Raw genomic sequence first — 9,769 nt, forward strand, 5'->3', positions numbered from 1 at the left:
GAGATGAAAACGGATGAAGAGGGCTAATTTACAAGCTATAACCCCCACTATAGGTTATAAGTTCCCAGGGTTACGTGTGTGGCCACATGGCAGTGGAAAAATGGTGACAGAAGCATACAGAGGGCAGGACAGGTCCACAGGCAAAAGAGGATGGCGAGAGAGCACACTAAAGCCTCGTGGTTTGCTTTAAAATTGCTAATTATTTTACCCCTTTGCTAATGGAAGGGGAGAGGGGTTTCAGGTGTTCCCTGTTTGGATGGATTATCCCACCCATCAATTTCTTAGTGAGGACCCAATGATAAAGTTTCTAGATAACATCGGGTCATTTCTTCTAGGTAGTGGAATCCCAGGGCTGGGGTTCCTCCAGCAGCCATCTTGGGGGTTCCAGAGGTCCATGTGGACTTCCTGTCAGGTTTCAGATCCATCTATTTATTCCCTATCTTATTAGCCTGCTCCAGTATCATATGGGTTTTAAGAAGTGTGTAAAGTATGAAAAACTTAAAAATACTTAGGAATGAATATTATTTTAGGAAAAAAATAGATATTTTCATGCAATTATGCAGTCTTCCTGTGTAAATTTCAAGGTGAGATTTGTTTCCTATAAAATAGATCATTGTTCTTTGAGAATGTTTCACTTCTTTTAATGCATTTCTTTTGTCTCCTCCTGCATTGCATTATTTCACTCTATTTTTAAAATTTTTATGTGCAAATCACATGCCAATTAAAATGAAAACTCGCACATGTACAAAATAAGTCTGGATTTTAAAAACCAAGAACTATAAGAAATCCTTACTAAAATGAAACCATCTGATTCAAGTAAAAAATGACTTAAACACTAGTATTAAAAAATACCCTCATTTCCTGAAGAATACAGAGAAGTGTCTGCCGAGTGTTTTAGCTCAGATGTTTTGGAATGCTGCTGTATGCTTTATGAGGAATGTGAGGGGAAGATTTCATGGCAGAAGGTGTGAATGTGGCCTGTACTGACCTAAGTGGTGACCCAATGGGACTGTGAAGCTATGGGATGCCTATGAATTCAAGCTGCTTGTCAAAGAGAAACTCCCCATTGCTGTTCAGAAATCCTTCCTCATTTCCTCTCTCCCAAGCTTCCCATTCTCTCCTGGATCAGTTTCTAGCATTTCAACATCTTATTTCCTGCCAAAGAACCTGTTCAAGTAACTGGTGTAAGTGTTTTCCTTCTCAATTTGTTCATCCTTCCTTGCCTCATAACAAAACTGACTTATGAGAAAACAGTCTTCCTCTCCATTCACAAACTTCCTGTCCCAAGAAGACAGGTACAAGACTTTTAACTGAGCCAAATTTGCCATTCCTTTTTCCTCTTATTCTTGGCTTACTGAATTTGATATCAAGCTTTTCAATTCTAGTTGGGATTTTGAGCTAGTCAAGTGATTCCATTTATCAACAACATCTGTAGGCTCACGTTGTGAATGAATTTGAATAGTTCCTGCAATAAAGGAATCAAAGTCAAATCCCTGATTCTTTTCCCTTTCTTTTTCAGCCAGTTGCTGTGATGCTTCCTCTTGAGATATCTGGGCTTTAACCAAACCATTCCTTTCACATTTTGACTTGCCTTTCTTATCAGATTTTTCTTTGCTCCGTTCTTTCCAATTGGAAAGATCTATAATAAGCTTGGGTTCATAGTATTGATTAACTTCACTCTCTTTCCAAACTAAGTTATCTAAATATGATGATGACCTCATTTTTTATTACAAGTATGGCTACTCTCCAGATCAAGTATCTGTTTTTGTGATGATTTTGGTGCTGCCAACAAGGCTCAGTAGAGTAATTCATATCAAAAGCAGGATCCTCTAGATATTTTTCACAATCTCCATCCAAATATTTTCGAGGATCAACTTGTACTTCATCGTCAGTGACATCAGACAGAGCTCTTGGGTCAAGCTGAACTTCCTCAATACCAAAATTGTTATGTATAGGCCAATCATGCTCTGAAAACTGACAATCATGGTATCTTTCCCAGTTATAAAAGTGACTGTGAATTTCATCCATAAACAAATATCATCAACTTCATATTTGATATAAAAAGGATGACTTGAATTTGTTTCATCTGTTGGAAAATAATATCTGCTTATGTAAGGATAGGAAAGTGCTTTCTCTGCTGTGAACTGATCCATTGGAATAAATGTCAAGATTTGTTCCAGGAAATCCAGTGCTTCTCTACTAATTCCTGTGTTAAAGGTTTGTGTTGCTCAATCATGTCATTGCTAATGTAAACTGGATTTACACTGAGAAGATCCTGATGATCTTCTTCATGTATAATGGGAATAGATTCTAAAATCAACTTCATCTGTTTAAGTTCATGTGCACCTGCAAAGAGGGATTTCCCAGTCAGCATTTCAGCACAGTTGCAGCCTGCAGCCCACATGGCAATGGTTTTAGTATCATTATTAGTAGAAAGTAAAAGATGTGGGATCTGTACCATTTAGTAACCAATCATTCAGAAAGATAACCCCTATGGGAATAATGGGGATCCATGATCCATGCAAGACCAAAGTCACCTATCTTCAGCACCACATCTCTGGTATTAATGAAAAGATTAGCTGATTTGAGATCTCTGCACAGTATGTTTGCAGAGTGAATATACTTGAGCCTTTGTAGCAGTTGATCAGTGAAAAGTCTGGCATGCTCCTGTAAAGTGCCCTGAGCCAGTAAAGTGCCCTGAGCCAGCACATTAGCCAAGTCTGTCTCCATGTACTCCCAAAAGATGTTAACACTGTTCAGTTCAGTAAGAGAGCCCACATCATCTGTTAACAGGCTTCCACTGGGGCCAAGAAGTTCAAATACTTTCACAGTGTCATTATGGTCAAGTCTTCTAATAATTTTTATTTCACATAGAGCATGTTTACCACTCTGGGGATCAGTAAGGACAATTTTATTTTTAAAGTTTTATTTTATGTATTTCTCTCCCCTTTTTCTCATTGTCTGCTCTCTGTGTCCATTTGCTGTGTGTTCTTCTGTATCTGCTTTACATTATATGGTGGCACTGGGAAAATGCATCATTTTTTTGTTGTGTCATATTGCTGCATAAGCTCTCCGTGTATGTGGTGCCGCTCCTGGGTGGGCTGTGCTTTTTTCACATGGGGTGGCTCTCCTTGTGGGGTCCACTCTTTGCACGTGGGGCACCCTTAGTGGGGGCACACCTGTGTGGCATGACATTCCTTGAGCACAGCAGCATTGCACATGGGCCAGCTCACCACACATGTCAGGAGGCCCTGGGGTTCAAACCCTGGACCCTCCGTATGGTAGATGGATGTTCTATCAGTTGAAAAATGTCTGCGTCCCAAGGACAATTTTCTTGATGGCTATTCTTTTGTCACAGTCATTGTCTACACCAGAAAAAGCCAAGCCATTTTCTCGTCCATTTGCTTTGTTTTTTTCTGTGTTCACTTGCATTCTTGTCATGTGGCACTGGGAAACTGTGTCATGTTTTTTGTTGAGTCATCTTGCTGCATCAGCTCTCTGTGTGTGCAGTGCCTCTCCTGGGTGGGCTGTGATTTTTTCACCTGGGGACATTTTTCTTGTCAGGCACACTCCTTGCATGTGGGGCTCCCCTATGCAGGGGACACCCTTGGGTGTCATGGAACTTCTTGCACACATCCGCACTGCATGTTGGTCAGCTCACCACATGGGAAAGGCAGCCCTGGATATCAAACCCTGGACCCTCCCTATGGTAGGCAGACACTCTATCAGTTAAGCCACAACCACTTCACAACAGCATCTTTCTAAAAGAAGAAAATGTGAAGAAATGAAATGTGTAATTTTCTTATATATTTTGGAATTTTATAAAAATATTTCTTAAAAGATGTTTAAAGTACTCACTGTTGAATCTGTCCTAATACTTATCTGCATGATAATATTGTTGGTTACAGTTTTTTCTTAACATTTTAAAATTTATTCATTTCTACCCCTACCCCTCATTGTATTTGTGCTTGCTTTCTGCTCTCTGTGTCCATTCACTGTGTGTTCTTCTGTGCCTCCTTGTCTTCTCATTAGGCAGCACTGGGTACTGATCCTCAGACCATCTGAAGTGGGAGAGAGGTGCTCAATCTCTTGCACCCCCTCAGCTCCCTGGTCTGCTGAATTTCTTATTGTCTCTCCTCTGTGTCTCTTTTCGTTGTGTCATCTTGCTGTGTGAGCTCTATATATAGGCCAGCACTCCTGTGTGGGGCAGCTTGTCTTCACCAGAAGGCCCCAGAAATTGAATCCTGGGCCTCCTGTATGATAGACAGGAGCCCAATCACTTGAGTCAATCCAGTTCACCATTTTAGCAGTTTTTAATGGAAGTTATATGTGGGATTCTCTTATTCCTGCATCATCTAAATTGTTTTTTCCTTATATACACCCTCTTTCTTTCCTGCTTAGTGAGATTTGGCTTTACGTTCAAAGGTCTTTTTGTGGTCTTTCTCCAGTTTTAGACTAGTGATGACCACTTTGATGGGGTGAATGCCCGTGTGGACAGTGGTGCCATTAGCCTTCTCATGCTGCACGCGTCGATGTTGATAACAGAGTTCTTCCTGTAAACCTGGACTACTTTGCCAATTTGCTGACCTTTGTAGTGTCCTTGCACAACCTGAACTTCATCAGCTTTTCAGATAGGCATGGATTGAACATTATATTTCTGTCTCAGTTCCTGGGAAAGAAGGAAACTCATAATCTTTCTCTAAATATAGAAAAGTGCAATGAAGTGCTATATTTATCAGCCAAAGGGTTGCTGATGCAAAATACCAGAACTCTGCTGGATTTTATAAAGGATATTTATTTGGGGTAGAAGCTTACAGTTACTAGGGCATAAAGCAAAAGTTACTTCCCTCACCAAAGTCTGCTGCCAAGTGTTGGAGGAAGATGGCTGCTGCCATCTGCCAGGGTTCAGGCTTCTTGGGTTCCTCTCTTCCCAGGGCTTGCTTCTCTTTCTTCACAGCCAGGCTCTGCTGTGTGCTTACTTCCTGGGGCTCCCACTCAGGACTCTGACCTCCCTTCTCTGTGGTGCAGTTTCTCTGGGAGTGTCCACCCTTGCAAGGGGGCAGGACTCAATGTCCTAATGACATGGCCCAATCAAAGCCCTAATCATATTTAACCAAGTAAAAGCAAAACCTCTGAATCCAATACAATCTAATATGCCTTAATATTCAGGGTTCTTAAGGGAAACAGAATCAACAAGAGATATCTGTCAATAGTATGTGATTCTATAAGAGACTCTCATGGAGCCATAGGGATGCACAAGTTGAGGTTCTGCAGGCAGGCCACAACCAGGGACTTCAATGAAAGTCCAATGAAGGTTTTTGATGAGTTCTGGGAGATGTTGGTTGTCCAAAGATGAACTGAGAAATTCTCACTCAGTGCAGGAATCACTTCCCCTTTTAAGGCATTCATCTGACTGGGTTAAGCATCACTCATTGCTGATGGCAATCTCCCTGATTGATGCAATTATAACCAGCTATCTATGATTTATCACTGCAGTAAAGTCAATGGGTGACTAAAGTCTACAAATGCCCTTGTATTACAGTTAGCACAGTGCTTGCTTGATCAAACAACTGTGCACAATTACCTGGCCATGTTGACACAATAGTCTAACATTATATATCCCAAGAGGAAAAGAGGAGTATACAAAGATAATCCAAATGTTTCTTTTTGGAATTCATTAATAATATCAAACTGCTACAAATGCCTTTTATGGTTCTTGCTCTGGACACAAAGCGATTGAACTTCATTTTAGCCACTGCTGCTTCAACAATGGCCACAAAGTGGAAAAAAAAAGCTACAGTTTTCATTATTTAGAAAAATGTGGTGCTATACAAAGAACCAAAATCTCTTATCAGTTACACTGTTTTGCTCAGATGCTTCTCCTAAAGGACATGCAGTCACCATATTGTAAACAAGAAGGAACTTTAAAGGAAAAGCAAGGCAAAAGTTTATTATATTTTGCCTGTTGAGTAAAATAATTGTGGTAAGAAAGAAAATAAAATGGAACAAATCTGCTACTATACATTATAGTTAATAATCTCTAGAAATAGCTTCATGTAAGGAAATTAGGCCCTAGAATCTAAAGCTCTTGCAGCAGTCATTTATTCCAGTGCTCTGACCTCTAATTTTTTTTCTAAGCCCTAAGATATTGTATGCTTTGTGTGTAACCTAAAAGCTCCCTAGACATTTTAAGCAACTGGAACCCACTTTTCAGCCCTGAAAGTGATGAAGAAGCAGCTCTATGGCTACACAGAAAGACTGGCCTGGAGGAACCGGCACAGGGTGGTAAAAAACAAACGTTGTTATGGCCCACTCCTCTGGAGGGTCCCCGCATGTGGTGCTATAAGTCAGTTCCCTCCAAGCAAGTGTCCATGGCCTATGGAGGAAGCTCCACTGTCACAGCACTCACCTGAGGAAACCTTCCCCTCTCCCACCAGCATCTGCTGAGCACCTGTGCTTGAACCCTCAGGCTTCTCTTCCAGACTCACAGGCCTCTTCTAACTTCTTCTTTGACTGACTGCCACCATGGCAACAGCTACACTCAGTCAGGCTGTTAGAGATGCAGACACATGCCAGCACCTCTGGTCTCCCCTGAAATGTCCTTCCCTCATCTTTCAGATAAGAGCCACCTTCTGGGCTGCAGCTCCAGTGCCCATGAGCTCCTGTAATTGCTTGCCTGGTTTGTACTGTAGCTGTGGCCTCTATCACAGCACTGCCATGTGTAATTCATGATGGAGGAGGGCTCAGACCTGGGCTTTCAACCCCTGGGTAGGTCTCAGGTACCAAGAGCCATCATCATCTGCAACCTCAGGGCCACCCTGGAAGCCTGGCAGCCCTGACTAACAATACCCGGTTAGCTGGAGGTGACCTGTGGGCAGAGGAGGGAGGCGTCTGTGCTGTTGCCTGCACATCCTGCTGCACCTGGGTCAACGTCCCTGGAGAAGGTGAGACCCACAGGAAACTTTCCTAAAAAGCAAAACTGAGGGCAGACGGCGCAGGAGACCCCTGGGCTCTTGCTAGGGCACCTAGAAGAGTTTCAGAGCATGCCAGTTTAGTTAGACCAGTGAAGGGTTTATTGAGAAACTAGAGGAAAGTGCTCACCCAGACGCCGATGCGGGCTGCTCCAGGAAGAGGGGTGCTTGGGGTCAGGAGCTGCCCTTAGTAAAGCCCTTCCCCACTCCTCCCCTGCCCTGCTCTGGGGAGGGTCTGCAGCTGCCTGCTGTCCCCCTTGCTTGCCCCACTTGTTAGTCCTTAGGGAACCAGGGGGAGGCCATTTGCTCAGGTTTCCAGGGCTTCGCCTTGGCCCCAGGAGAGGTCCACATGGGGACTCTTGGGCAGGGGCTCCAGAAGGTCTTTCCACATGGGGTTTTGTGGGCAGGGGCTCCGTGGGGTCTTTCCTATTTGGTTCTTAGTAGCCACCTCTCTGCAGTGGCTTCTGGGTGGGTTACCAGAAGTGACTGGTCTTTGCTCTTTTCCCTGTACTGACCTGCCTCAAAACTAGGAAGAAATATGTTGCTGGATTTTGCCTAGGTCCCTGGCTAAACTGCAGGAAATGAATCTCAATGCACACCTTGGTGATTAGATCAGTGAATTATTCAGGTAGGGAGGGAAGAGAAATGGGAGGAAATAAGAGTTGATGGTCCCAGGTGGGGAGGAAGGGGCTAAGAATGCTAAAGAGGCTGATTTACAGACTGCAGTTCCCATTACAGATTATAAATGCCCAGGGCTGCTTCTGTATTCATCCAGGCAGTTGTCAAGAAGCCAGAATAGGGCACAGGGACAGGGTGGAGGCAAGAGAGCAGGGGGTCTTGGCACTGGTTTTCTAAACCTCTAATTACTCTGCCCCTTCGCTAATTTTCCAGGTGAGGTCCCAGCTGTTTGCTGTCTTGACTGATTCCCCCACCCACCAACCACCCAGGAGGGCCCAATGATAGGCCCATTGAAATGATCCAGGGCTTGTCCTGACTTCTGGAGGAAGACTCAGTGTTTATGGTAGAATCTCACTGGGGTCTTCCAGCAGCCATCGTGGGAGTATCCATGTCCATGTGGACTTTTTGTCAGGTTCCAGTTCCATCATTTGACTCCCTATCTAGCCTGCTTCAAATAGATCAAAATATTAACAGTGGAACATCCAGGAAATCTTGAAAGAAGCCAAATGGCTTCACAGCCTGAACCTGCAACCAAGGGATATGTGGAATTAAGGATTGGGGTCCTGGCTAATGCCCCTTGGTGTATTCCCTCATCTTGCCACTGATGATGGTATTCATCATCCTTCTCCTCAGCCTGTTTCTGTCACCATCATCATGCATGGTTCACTGCATGTCACCTTAAAGTTACCAGACTTTTATCCTGTCCCCTGTAGCTTTGGAGCAGTGGTTCTTAATCAGGGGTCCTTGAGCTTGAAGTGAAATTCAAAAAACTTTCCTTGTTGAGATGTATTGGTGTGGGTATGATATATTTATTAAATAATTCACAGCACAGCATGGACTTAGTAAGGGGTCTGCAGTTTTTCCTTGACTGGCAGTGGGGTCCTTGGAACAAAAAAGGTTATGAAACCCTGATCTAGAATATCAGTCTATGAAAAGCCTGAAACTAGTCATACCTGGTCTTTGGGGACTCAAAGGACTGCTTCAACCGAAAGGAGGGAATGTGAGGTTGGAATAATCAATGATTTCACTAACCATCTTGATTTGCTTGAGCTTCCATTTTATCCAGGAAATTATAAAGAAGAAACAAAGTTGAATGGAAGCAGGCTGACATACCAATGATCATTTGTGGTGCTAATTAAAACCCCTGCCCCAGCCTGGGAGAAAGAACTGTAACAAAGAGATGAATGGGAAATGGATGTGGCTCAAGCTATTGGTTGTCCACCTACCACATGGGAGGTCAAGGGTTTGTTTCCTGGTGTCTCCTAAAGAAGATGAGCAAGACAGTGAGCTGGCACAACAAGATGTTGCAATGAGACACAAGGAGGAAAGCACAATGAGAAACAACAAGCAGGGAGTGGAAGTGGCTAGAGCAATTAGGTGCCTCCCTCCCACATGGCAGTTGCCAGGTTTGGTTGCTGATGACTGCTGAAATAAAGAAGATGAGCACATAACAGACAGCAGACAGTGAGCTCATACAAGGTGGGGGAATGGTTTGGGCAGAAAGAAAGAAAGAAAATATATCTTTAAAAGAAGACTTCAAGCCAACATCAGCAAAGTCTGCTGGTCTTCACCAAATGGCCAAATCGTACATCAATATCCTGATTACTTGATTGCTAATAAATGATCAAGGACACCCTGCTCAAACAGTGCTGATGGTCCCAAAGTAACCATAAACCATGCCCCCTTTTCCCTTCCCTTTTCCTTTGTTTCAAGGAGCCATATAAGATGCTCCCCAGCTCATCCTTCTGAGCAGAAAGCTCTGTTAGTGCTGCTCCTGCATGAATGCAACTCTAGCTAAATAAAATTGTTCTGCACCCCCTTTTTAAATTCTGTTTGCTTTATTTTCAACATAACACATGCGTCCTCTGAAACTACTTCATTAGCTAATGATTACTCAAGCTGTTGTTAGAGAGCCATTTCCCATCTCCCTTGGTATTTCCAAGGCTGTGGCCCAGCATGGCAACCTCAGGAAGTTGCAGACTGGTCTGTGCCAATCTCCTGCTTTCTTAAATGCTCAACTCCCTCAGCTGTGGGAAACAGCCAGTAGCTGCTTCCAGGACTGCTGACACCTGAGCTGCCAGAAGTCTTGGCAGGATGCATTTGGGACGGCTGCTGATTAT

The 9,769-nt window shown here is 43.4% G+C and overlaps 1 pseudogene; it reads right to left on the minus strand.

The window, feature by feature from the left end:
• Positions 1–1,132: 1,132 nt before the first annotated feature.
• Positions 1,133–3,432, minus strand: LOC101443105 (mitogen-activated protein kinase 6 pseudogene; annotated as a pseudogene).
• Positions 3,433–9,769: the final 6,337 nt, after the last annotated feature.

Source organism: Dasypus novemcinctus, chromosome 18 (genome assembly GCF_030445035.2).
Source record: "Dasypus novemcinctus isolate mDasNov1 chromosome 18, mDasNov1.1.hap2, whole genome shotgun sequence".
Lineage (NCBI taxonomy): Eukaryota > Metazoa > Chordata > Mammalia > Cingulata > Dasypodidae > Dasypus > Dasypus novemcinctus.